We start from the raw sequence: 12,024 nt of genomic DNA, 5'->3' as shown, positions 1-12,024 counted from the left end.
TAAACTTAAAACATATTTACTTGATGTGTATATACATGTTGTGGGAATGTATCTTTATGTGGTTTTGGATGCCAGCAGCATCAGATCTGTCCAGTCAGTGATTGTGAATCCCCTGCTGTAAGAACTGAGAAAGAAACTCAGGTCTTGTGAAGGCTCAAGAAACACTCCTAACTTCTGAGCTACTTCTTTCAGCCCCATAAGCTACGGCAAATCCACAGTTCCTAAAAGACAAGCTTTATGTTCACTATTACCTAAGATTATAGTGACTATTAGGAGAGCAAAGAATAGATAACCCATTGGGACACCTTTTACTTCAGTTATTAATACGTAAATACACAACATGAAGCACACCAGAGTAAAATGCTGAAATGGTCATTCTTCTTATAGCAGACATCCCTGAGTTTACTTTTCTGTTACACAAATTATTTTTCCTTCATTAACCATAAATTTCTACTGCAATTGCATGTGTTTTAGGTAGTTAACAACACCACTGCATGACTTTAATGATAGACACATGATCCAGCTGCTGCCTGGCTAACCCAGGGAATACCTCAATCACAACAATCACTAAGGAAGCAGTGTGAGTTTGGCCATGTCTGTCAATGAGTGCAACTGGAGGTTGGCTGTTGTAATGCTCTTTGTTATATTCCAGGAGACATGGAAACCTAGAACATTTACAGGCTGTGTCAGTAGTCCAGATGAGAAACATCTGCTCAGGAGAAAAAAGCATAGACAAAGACTACATGAGAGTTGGAGGAATGGAAAACAAAGATAGCGTTCATTGAATTCTGTATCCTTATAACTACTGAAAAGTTTTCTTTTGAATTATCCAGTTACATTGTCAGTAAACTATACCTTTTTTTCCTTTGAAGATAATTCTAAATTGCATTTTAAAAAATTACTTAAAATCAAACTATCAGAAACCCCGTGCTGGTCCTACAAAAAGTGATCAGATGGTCATAGACTTTTTATTTATTACAAAATAATCACCCGCTGTCCCAGGACAGAGAAGAGGGGCGGGAAATAGGATGTGTGCTTGGGGAGGAAAGAATGAGAGTCAGTAAATTCAATTATGCAAAAGAACTCTGAGTCACAGCACAAGTAGGTTATTAACTTCGTTCTTTTTATATGAAAACTTTTACTCTGAAAGAACAGTGCAGCACCACAGCACTATGATCTGAAACCAAAACTGGGTTACTATTGACACGTAAAGAAAAATCAGGGACTACACAGCCTTCACTAAAGGGAGAACAACAAACTCACATGGAATACTTATTTTCAACGAAGTTGTGCTGAGGCCAATACAGGAGGTAAATCGTTTCAGATTCTCCTCTAGTTGCACCACAGGGACAACCACAAAGTGAGTTTAGTTTCTGGAAAATGTTAAAGGTTTAGAAAAATTTAGAATTCTGGTGAAAATTCCTTTCTCTATAGCAGCCCCTCTCTTCAAAACCTAAAACAAACAAAAATGAAAACTCATAGAAAGTAAGTTGTACAAAACAATGATTAAAACAAGGACCTTTTATTTTCTGTGATACTTAAAATGAGAAAATATATAAAACAACATGAATGAGTGAACCTAGATGAGAATGATAAAAACTGATCTTTCTGAAGGAAAATAACTGGGTGTGAAATATGTAAACACTCTTGATTTTCATGAGAAATAAACATGAAAATCTCAATGTTGCCTCTGGAAGGCAAAATGATGGAGGAGTTTATTTTTTACTAAGTATAATGGTTTATATCTTCCATAGTAATAGGAATATAATGTCTAAAACATATCCCATCAAGTCTTATTTTTAAAATTGTTTTTTTTTGAGATTATAACATAATTGCTTAGTTTTCTCCTTCCCTTTCCTTTCTTCAAACCCTCCCATATACTCCATTTTGCTTTGTGCAAATTCACAACCTCTTTTTTCATTTCTTATTGTTTTACACACTCACTCAAACACACACACACACACACACACACACACACACACACACATACACATTCCTAATTATACGAATAAAACCAGCTCAGTCTGTATAATGCTATATAATGTTCCTTGTATGCCGTTTTCAGAGATGACCATCTGGTATTGGATAACCAGTTGGTGTGCTCTTGTCTAGGGAAGACTATTTCTTCAGTCTCAGCAGTCTTTCGTTGCCTGTAGTTCTTTGTGTAGGGTTGTGCCCTGATGAGGTTCCCTCTTCTCTCTGGCATGTGTCATCCTTGCTAAGCTCATGTCTAGGAAGTTCCACTTTTAATTGTCTCTGTATAGACATTACGTTTTCTTCTTTACAGTGTACTTTAAACACATTCTGATACTTCAGATCTGTTAGTGGTGCAACAGCAATGAATTCAGAAACTAAAGTTACCAATGAAGATGAGAATCAACAAACCCAAAATGGCTGTGAAGTTGCCTAGCCCCTTGGTTCTTACTGTTGCTGAGAAACCAGCACTGGACTCACCTGGATGCCTCGCAGAATTGTTCAAACTTTAATCCTGTCTTAGCCTGGTGGAATTGGATTCTGTGATTTAGTAAGATCTCCCAAGGGATTGGTAAACCATGTTCAGGGAGAGCATGGAGGTAGAACTCTGGGCTGTGGGAACTTTCATTGTCCCATTCTTGCCTCTCCCCCCCCCCTCCCCAGGGTTTCCATTGTTGGGGAAGTAAATTTAGCCAGAGCTGTTTCTTGCTTTCTTTTCTTTCCCTTCCTTTTCTTTTCTTTTCTTTCCTTTCCTTTCTTTATCCTTTAGATTTATTTTTCCATTTGTTTGTTTACTTATTTACTCATTTATCCTTTAGATTTTAAGGGCAGATGATCATGTCTCAATTGCCTCTCTGTGTCAAGAGCTATAATCAAATGCTCATAATTTCAGATTATACATCTTGGTAGGTTGCCCAATACAATCTCACTTGTTATCATTCCAACCCCACCTTTTTGCTCTTTAGTTCTCCCATTAAATGAAGACCTAAAGGCAATGTAAAACAAAGGCACATAACTATAAATGTAGCTGCATCTAAGCTGTTGGACTGTTTAATCTCCCAGGTCCATATCCCTAAGATTCCATCCTTATATTTTTCTTACTTCAGAGTGGTATCTTTTTGTTTTATTCTATTTTTCCTTGTTTTTGTCCCAACCTGTATGGAAGTCAGAGTCGATTGGCAACTGGTGTAATGGGTAATTACACTCCTATTTGGTCAAGGATGTGAGTTAAGGAATACATCAGGCCTTTAAGGGTTCACTTCGTGCCACTCTGGTTATTAGATGTGTGTCACTGAGCAAAGTTCTGATCAAAGCCATTGAGGGAGACTGAGGGGACATGGAACGTGCTCTTGTCTAATTACTGGGCTGAGTAGTAAAGGAAGTTTGTAATAAAGGGCCATTAACTACCAGCCTTTACGATCAGTGGAGCAAGAGTATGGAAAGATTATGTTTATCAGGTGGCAATTTGAAGGAAAATACTCAATCTTAACCATTTTTTCTCTTTTCCACCCTTGATCAAAACACATTGTGTGCATGTATGAGACACTCAAACAATAAAACAACAACAGCAGTAACAGCAATGGCAACAAAAAACCCAGAACAAAAACAAGTTTTCATGGGGCTAATAAACTTTAGTTATTTGTTTACTGATTTAATTACTTTTGGCCTTTACTGAGACAAGACTGCTCTGTGTAACTTAATTGACCTCAAATTTGAGGCAGTTCTCCCCTCTGTCTCCTGAGTATTGGAATTAAAGATATTTGCCACCAAAGATGGTCAAAATGCATCTTTTGAAAACATTCGAATATACTCTCCTAAAAGGATTTATATAACCCACCCAGATTTTTTAAAATAAGAACTTGTGAAGAAACTAAATGTTCAGTGTATTCATTTTCAAATGTGTCCACTACAGACAAACGTAGTCTTGGGAGTCAACTATCATATACATGTGACTCGAAATCTTTCTCTACTCTGCTCACCTGAGACCTTCCTTCTACTGAGTACATTTCTGCCCTGATGCATCTATATACCTCGAAAACTACAGAAGAATAATAGATGCAGTGTTAGCTTTATAGTGTACTGTGTTTATTGTCTGAGGTCATGACAGAAGGCCACTCTATATTCTAGCTATTAACTCAGATCCATATGTATAAGCAGCTTTCACATATTAAACTATAGATATGATAATTCTGGCTTGTATAACACCACTGGATTGCAATAGTCATTATCATTTTGCACTTCCATGTTAGCAAATAGTGGTTCCAGCTATGATTGACTCTTTGATTAACCTTTTGAAGGAAATTATATAAATTATTTTTGATCTTTGTCATTTAAGGCTTACCTATGAGTTATGGTGTTTTGTATAGCTTACAATGATATAATACTTTTATAAAGATACAAAAAAATCAAAGGCATATACATAGCCAATTTGTGCTCTGACCTAAAATAGTTATACAAAGTTCTAGGGGCCCATGAACAATGAATAAATGACCAATGAACTAAAGAGATCAAAAGCTAGAAGGATGCACTCAAGCAAACACTCATAGATCTGAGGTTCATGTAGATCTATTGTAAAATGCTTGGTTAAAAAAATTCCCTAAGTAGAAAACTAAATAATACTGAATTTTATCTGGCTTAACATTGGGTCTACTTTAGCACAAGTTTGGAGTTTGATATGTCTGCAATTAACCATCAACTGAAGTAAAAACATTGCATACGATGAGATCCCACTTTGATTTCACAAAATTGATTTATTGCGAGCAATCATGACATCAGTTTCCTGAATGTTGAATCTGCAATTTGACACAGGTAGCAGCACCATCCTATAACTACACTTCCTAATTTTCCCTGCATCATTTTTAACTTTTGTTTGTTTTGAGCATCTAATGGCAGTGCATGTTGTTGGACTCCCTGGAAAGGTCTTTTCAAACTCAGAAACTAGCTTTCACTCCCACGCACCACAGGGGACTACCTGGAGGTACGAAGCTCATTACATAGTAACTACAACAGAAAGATATTATTAATCATACATATAAAATTTGATGTTTGTAGTTACTTCAGAATATTCTCTCATTTGAATCCATCTAATGAATCCCACAGTTACCACATCTCTTGCCTTGCTTTCCAGTTTCCCTGCTCTATTTACCAGGCCTGATTTAAAAAGAAATTAGAAGCTTGCCATGATGGCTCAGAAAGTAAAGGATATGTTGCTCATTCAAGTCTAGAGATTTGAATTTATCCTCTGAAACCATGGAAAGGGAAATAGAGAATCAACACTATGACAAAGTTCTCTGATCTGTGCTCTGTTGCATGTACTTCCACCATGCATTCATTTATGATAATGAATGAATGAATAATAAGAAAAAGGAGAAAAATAAATGTAAGAAAATAAATAAGAAAATGCACTTAATAAGGTATCTCATTTATTACTTTGATGTACATAGCATCATTGGTGGTTGTGGATAGTACAGTGCTTTGTCTCAGGTCTTCATGTTTGTGGTTTTTATCTATGGGTTCAACCATGGAAATAGAGAATATTTAGGAAAAGGAAACAATAACTGGAGGCTCAAAAGATGCTTTAGTGGTTACTGGAACATTATGTAAATGGTGCACATAGGTACATTCAGGTTAAACACACATTATTTAAATAAATAAATCTTTAAAAAAATAGTATGTATATGCTGAACACACAGGCTTGTGTACTTATTCCCTATGTGAGCACACTGTCACTGTCTTCAGACACACCAGAAGGGGGCATCTGATCCTATTACAGATGGTTGAGAGCCACCATGTGGTTGCTGGGAATTGAGCTCAGGACTTCTGGAACAGCAGCCAGTGCTCATAACTGCTGGGCCATCTCTCCAGCCCTGTATTTATTCCCTAAATGACACAGTATAATTATCCATATATCTGTATGCAATACAATTTATAAGTAGTTTAGAAGTGATATAAAATTTACAGGAAGCTGTGCAGAGTTCACATGCAAACAGTGCACATATGAACATCCACTGTGGATTTCAGTCTGCTTGGGATCTTGGAATCATTTCTCCACTGATGCCAAGGGGCAACTATCCACGTCTTGAAGGAAAGAACTTAATTCTTACATTGAAAAATATAATTTCCACCATTAGTTGGTGACTCTCAGGACCTCAGAAGAATGTGTAATGTGAGAAGAGTCATACAGCTGTTTTCAAGGGACAAGGCTAATTAATGGTCAGCCCATTGCTAGCCATATGCTCTTGAGCAAGACATTTCATCTTGGTAGATTTGCCTTCAATCTGAGAAGAGAGGAGTCTCATTCCTTCACAAGTTATAATAAGTGTGAGGCCTAAAACATTGCACTGGATCAAAGCACAGTAATAATTTCTGTTATCTATGTATCTGGGATTTAGATCATATCCACTAAAAAGCTCAAGCAACATGTTTTCTGAGACTTTCCATGACTTGTGCTCTTATAGATGGCCTTATCATTTAAAAATACTTAAATATTAGAAACTTTCAATGACTTGTGCTCTTATGGATGGCCTTATCATTTAAAAATACTTAAATATTAGAAATAGTTTCCCAGCTTCTTTTTCTACTTTGTTGGTTTTACTTTTATGTATTAAACATTTTAAACTTTTGGAAATGGAACCGTAGAGAGTATGAGATCAAAATTCCCTTTCCCTATTTGATAGACCCTGTCTTCTTGTGGACAAATAAGGGAATAGAAATAGAAATGAAAATCTCTATGTCACTAACTCATAAGTGACAGAAACAAAAAAGCAAAAAAAAAAAATCCCAAAAAGTAAATTGCTGTCTGATCCTATTACTGAAGAGAAAATCTGAGAGATATTTAAATTGTGTTCACCACAAACACATGATTTTCTGCCCCCCATATTTATGCTTCACAAACTTCATGTGTAATATGAGTCATTGACATCAAGTTATATTTATATTTAGTATTGTTCAGAGATTTGTGTTCACATCCTAAAGAGATAATTGCTAGTTTAAAGAGGCATGTATTTCTTTGACATAATGGTAAGTGGAACCATAAAGTTCTGTGCTAAACTGAAAAGTCAATTATGATGTCAGGATAATCTGTTTTATATAAAATATAATTATAGAGATATTTCTCCATTTGTACAAATCAGTATTGATGTAGTTAATTTTTTGCATGTCTACTGACATTTCTAGATATATGTTACTGGGATCTTATTTTTACTTTTAACAGTACTGAGTAGGTTAAGTTTTCCTTGTTGTATCTCTAAGCACCAAGGATAGATTTGACCTAGTGTTCTAGAAGCAAATTGCCATAGAATTTCAACTAGAAGAAAATATCCATGTGGCCCTGAAGCACTGTGAAAATATGTTTTATGATGACATAAATGGTATATCTTGGTTCTTTGAAAATGTCAGTAATAAGACAAATTATTCTAAATCTTTATTCTTTGTAGTTCCTGAAATCTTTCAGAAAAACTAAAATGAGTTGTGGGTAAATATCCTAATTTGGGCCATGATCATAATCTACTCAGTTGGGTATGTGGCAGATAGGTTGTCATGGTTGACTGAGAAAGTAACCTGAAAAGGGAAAATTACTTATTTTTAAATTTAATTTATAGACTCAGCTTTGAGACAGGCCAGAGCTATTTTGCTTTATGGATTCACAAATGGGAACAGTTAATGTGTATTAGATGACCAAATTACTATGAACTCACCATAGATAGAATGCACAATTTAATTCTAATGGTGAATGACAAAGTATCTTTCTACCATGATTCTTCAGTAACAGAGGAAAACTGAAAGATAGGAAGCATGAAAGAAAATAATGAAGACTAGTCTGAATTTGATCATGCATTCATTGAAAGGCAGTTCATAGTAAATACCTAGAGCATAGTAAAATATTTAAAATAAAGAAATAACAGTTAATGAGATTTTACCTTATTGCAAGCAACATGTTAGCATTTATAATTTTCAAATAAGCTCTTGTTCTCAAATAAATAACTTAGTAGAGCCACTGTGTTTGTAATTAAATGTCAGTGTTGGAGGACATTATTAAATAGTTCTTATAGTTTATGTCAGAAAAAAACATAAAATAACACAAATAAGTGTGTTGGGTATCATTGCCATTTACAATTAATAACTATAGTATCTTTTAGATATTTAGCATAAAGTTGTTTGTGTGTATATGTTGTACATTTTGATAGTGGTAGGTTTGATTTGGTATTACTTATATGAAAATGAACACATAGAATATGACAAGACAATACTTGATTCAGGTTAAGGTGAGATGGAAACCTCTAGTTCTTTTGGAAAGTTAGTTATGCCAATAATGTTTTGCTGGGGCACACAGTTTGAAAGGATGTCCTGCAAAAGCAAACACATGAAAGACTGTTTTACTGAAGCAGACACTGGTGAGAGGATGTCTTACTAAAGTAAACACGTGGAAGGAGTATAAATATGACCCTGCAGACAGTAGGAGGCAGGCACTGAACCTTGGTTTGCTTTGCTCCTCTTCACTATTCTTTGCTAAAGACACGCATGTATTGGTTCACCTTACATAGTGTTGTTGAGCTCAAATTGCGATAACACCACCATTGAGAGAAACACATCCAAGAGCTGCTCGCGAATTTCCTGTGAGAGCTTGCTGCTTCTGCCTTACCTCAGGCCAGTTGGCAAGCCTGGTGGTTTCTTCAGGATTGAACAACAGCTGCCTCATATTTACTTGCTGAAAGTACTGGACTGTAGCTGCTGTTTCATACCTGGTGTCTGTCTCTCTTAGGGAACTGGTCTGCAGCTGTTAAGTTGTGTTTGATGTTTGCTATGAGACTGAACTGCTTAAGAGGATGGAACTCACTCCCAAAGAACTATTGCTGAACCGGCCCATATCCCCCATATTCGAAGAAATCTTTACTTCCACTATCTCTGCTGGGTGGTAGGCTAGAGGAAAAGTTGAACCTTTATTAAAAGTAGGTTGCAAAAATTAGGGCCTACATTAAGGACTGATTTAACTTAGTACCTGTGACAAGAGATGTGAATAATCCGAAAGAAAAGAAAAGACATGAACTAAAGTAATAATAAATGAAGCCCAAGAGAAGGAATAGATTACTAGAAACTGTCAACTAATAAAAGAGTGATACCTGGAAAGTTCTGGATGGAGATAGCTTGGTGGTTTATCTCCTCATAGGCTGGAACTCCACTGAGGATGAACTTTAGACTCACTGGAGAGAGGTATTAAAGTATCCAGCCATAAACAGAATATGTGAGATCAGATGTGTGGGGGAGCAGAAAGACACTGAAAAGTTATCTCAGTGTGGAAGAAAGGACATGAGCAGTGTACAGCATCGGGACATATCAAATTTTATTTTGTAAATCATAGAGACAGATTCTCTGTGTTAGCTGTCTCCTTAAGCATCCCGACTGGCTTGTTTGTAGCTCCAAATGAATCACCCTGAATATAGCTTTCATGTTGGCTTTTGCTGTGAGGTTTACAATGTGAGGATCACAATGGGATCATTGTGATGTATGGGGACCAAGACTCAAAGCCCAGTGTCTTAAGGGATGCCTTGCAGCCTGGTACCAGCAGAAGTGGCTAGTGGTTAGAATCTCTATCTGTGGGACGCCCCATTTCTTTTAATGCTATAAATTCTTAGCTATACCAAAGGGTCCCACTATGAATCTCTCTCTTCCTCTTTCTTTGATATTGTATTTAATTACAGTATCTGTCCCATTGCTACCATCCCCCAAGCCCTCCATATATGCTTTTCTGCTCTTCTTCACATTCATGGCCTCATATTTTTCACATTCATTGTTATTGCACACATATTTATATAAATACATACTTCTAAATATAATCTGTTGAGTCCATATAATGTTATTTGTTGCTGTGACCGAGTTCCTAATAAGAAAAAGCCTAAAAGAGTATTTTGGATTAGCACTTGAGGATCCGCCATTTATAGGGAACGTGAGGTGTCAGTAATGGCAGTAATTTATAAAGTCTATTTTTGAAAACATCTTTACAGGATTGAACTGACTAATATTTAGACTAAGTTAGTATTAAGATATGTAGGGTATGAATAATAAAAATTATATAAATATTAATTTTTAAAAGCTATTTGAATTAATGGAGCAATTTTTAAATTTGCTTTTGTTTTTGAGATAAGGAATGGAGTTTCTGTTGGTTAGTTTTAACTGTTAATTTTGCATACTACCTGGAATTATCTGAAAGAGAGGACAAATGTCTTAATGAGGACGCTTGCAGTTCAGGTTGGCTTGTGGATATGTGTTTGGAGAATTTTCTTGATCATTTATTGGTGTAGCAAGATCTAGAGTACATTTTGGGTGCTATCACTCCCTAGGCTGCCAGAACTGTGGAGAGTGAAGAAGTCTAGCAGCCTGTTCATTTCCTCTCTACTTTTCCCTGTAGAAAGGATGGAACTGGCGGTTTGTGTTCCTGCCTTGACTTCCCAGAAATGGTAGACTATAGCATGGAACCATAGGCCAAATGAATTTGCTCCTTCTCCCTAGGTTTGTTATTGTTCAGGGATTTTATCACAACCACAGAAATGAAACTAGGCCAAGGTTGTTTGTAGTTTTGAATGAGTTCTGGGATTATAGAAGCAACCCCAAAATCGGAATTTAGAGTTATTTCTTAAGATCTCTACTTGTAATGCATAACCGAGTTTTATTAGATTTTATTATCCTCAGTTGTAAAAAGAGGGCTTGGATTGAATAATCATCAGAAACCCAATGCTGCATCTCAATACATTAGTGATATTTTCATTAAAAAATTCATTACAAATTTTCATTAAAACATTCTTAATGAACTTATTTTATAGTCACATTCCTATTTATTTCTCAAATTCATTACTTAAATTAATCCAAATATTCAAGGCAGTAATTTATTGATTTCAAAAACAAACAAACAATTTATCTGGCAGGACATTGAAATATTTACTGGAAAAATATTTAAATATATTCTCATTTATTGTTGCAGGAAAAAATCTTGATATTAGTTTCCATTGAATATGTCTTTTAACTGTGCCATCATGTTTCTTTTATTACAGGGATAAGACAAAGCCAAGGTTGTAAGATCCAATGAAAGAGTCAGGAACAGGGAGACACTGGAAGTCTTGCCAGAGAAATTACTGTGGTAGATCTGTAAGCTGATCTCTAGACCTGGGTTGTTCAGATGAATGCAGATAAACTTCAGAGAAATGTCTGCACTTTATAGCTTTATCTGAAACACCCCAAACATTGGCATTTCTCCCATTCAGCTCTCTAGTTTTTCCTAATGTGAGACTATAAGACTCATGCTCTTCATCACTACCACAAACTTCTGCTGTTCAGTTGTGCAATCATTACAGAAAGCACACACTGCATCGTTCTGTGCCTGCTAAAGTGAAAGACAAATGACTTGTCTGCTTGAGCATGTCTGTCTGTCCTTCTTCACATCCTACCTTCAGTCACCCAGTGGATGCCCAAATTCTATACCAAATAGTTTTAAGTATGAAGTAGTCTTTATTTAAATGTTGTAACAAATTGCAGTTATAGCTAATGATGTTTACAAAACAATTTTATGCAATAGCTATATTGTATGAATTGGTTGAATCCAGGCATGTGACATGTCTCCTTCAAGAGAATATATTATTTATTCCTCTCATCTTAATTGATATTTATGACTTTTGATCCTCATCTCTTTACCCCCCTCACCCCTAGGTCCTTGCAAACATGTCTGTGCTTTCTGTTTCTATAAGTTTGCTCTGTATTCCATGTATAAACAAGGAAATGCATTTATCTTTCAGTGTCTGGCTTATTACACAGTGTCTTCCAGGTTCATCAATGACTGATGGAATTTACTACTTGTTGGGTGGAAGTCAGAGGATGAGCTCTGATGTTATTTTTATTTGGTTGTTGCTTGTTATTGTCGTCGTTTTTCTTCCTTCTTCTCTCCCTCCCTCCCTCCTTCCCTCCCTTCCTCCCTCCCTCCCTCCCTTCCTTCCTCCCTCCCTCCCTTTCTTCCTTCCTCCTTCCTTCCTTCCTTCCTTCCTTCCTTCCTCCCTCCCTCCCTCC

The 12,024-nt window shown here is 36.1% G+C and overlaps 1 long non-coding RNA gene across 1 annotated transcript in view; it reads right to left on the bottom strand.

Moving 5' to 3' along the window:
• Positions 1 to 10,987: 10,987 nt before the first annotated feature.
• LOC116082702 overlaps positions 10,988 to 12,024 on the bottom strand; it is a 7,442-nt gene continuing 6,405 nt past the window's right edge. The window contains exon 4 of the long non-coding RNA XR_004115399.1: positions 10,988 to 11,344. This is a non-coding gene — a long non-coding RNA (uncharacterized LOC116082702). The remainder of the gene's footprint in view (positions 11,345 to 12,024) is intronic.

The sequence above is a fragment of the Mastomys coucha genome, unplaced genomic scaffold, assembly GCF_008632895.1.
Source record: "Mastomys coucha isolate ucsf_1 unplaced genomic scaffold, UCSF_Mcou_1 pScaffold7, whole genome shotgun sequence".
NCBI lineage: Eukaryota > Metazoa > Chordata > Mammalia > Rodentia > Muridae > Mastomys > Mastomys coucha.
This window is presented reverse-complemented; position numbering and strand designations above follow the sequence as displayed.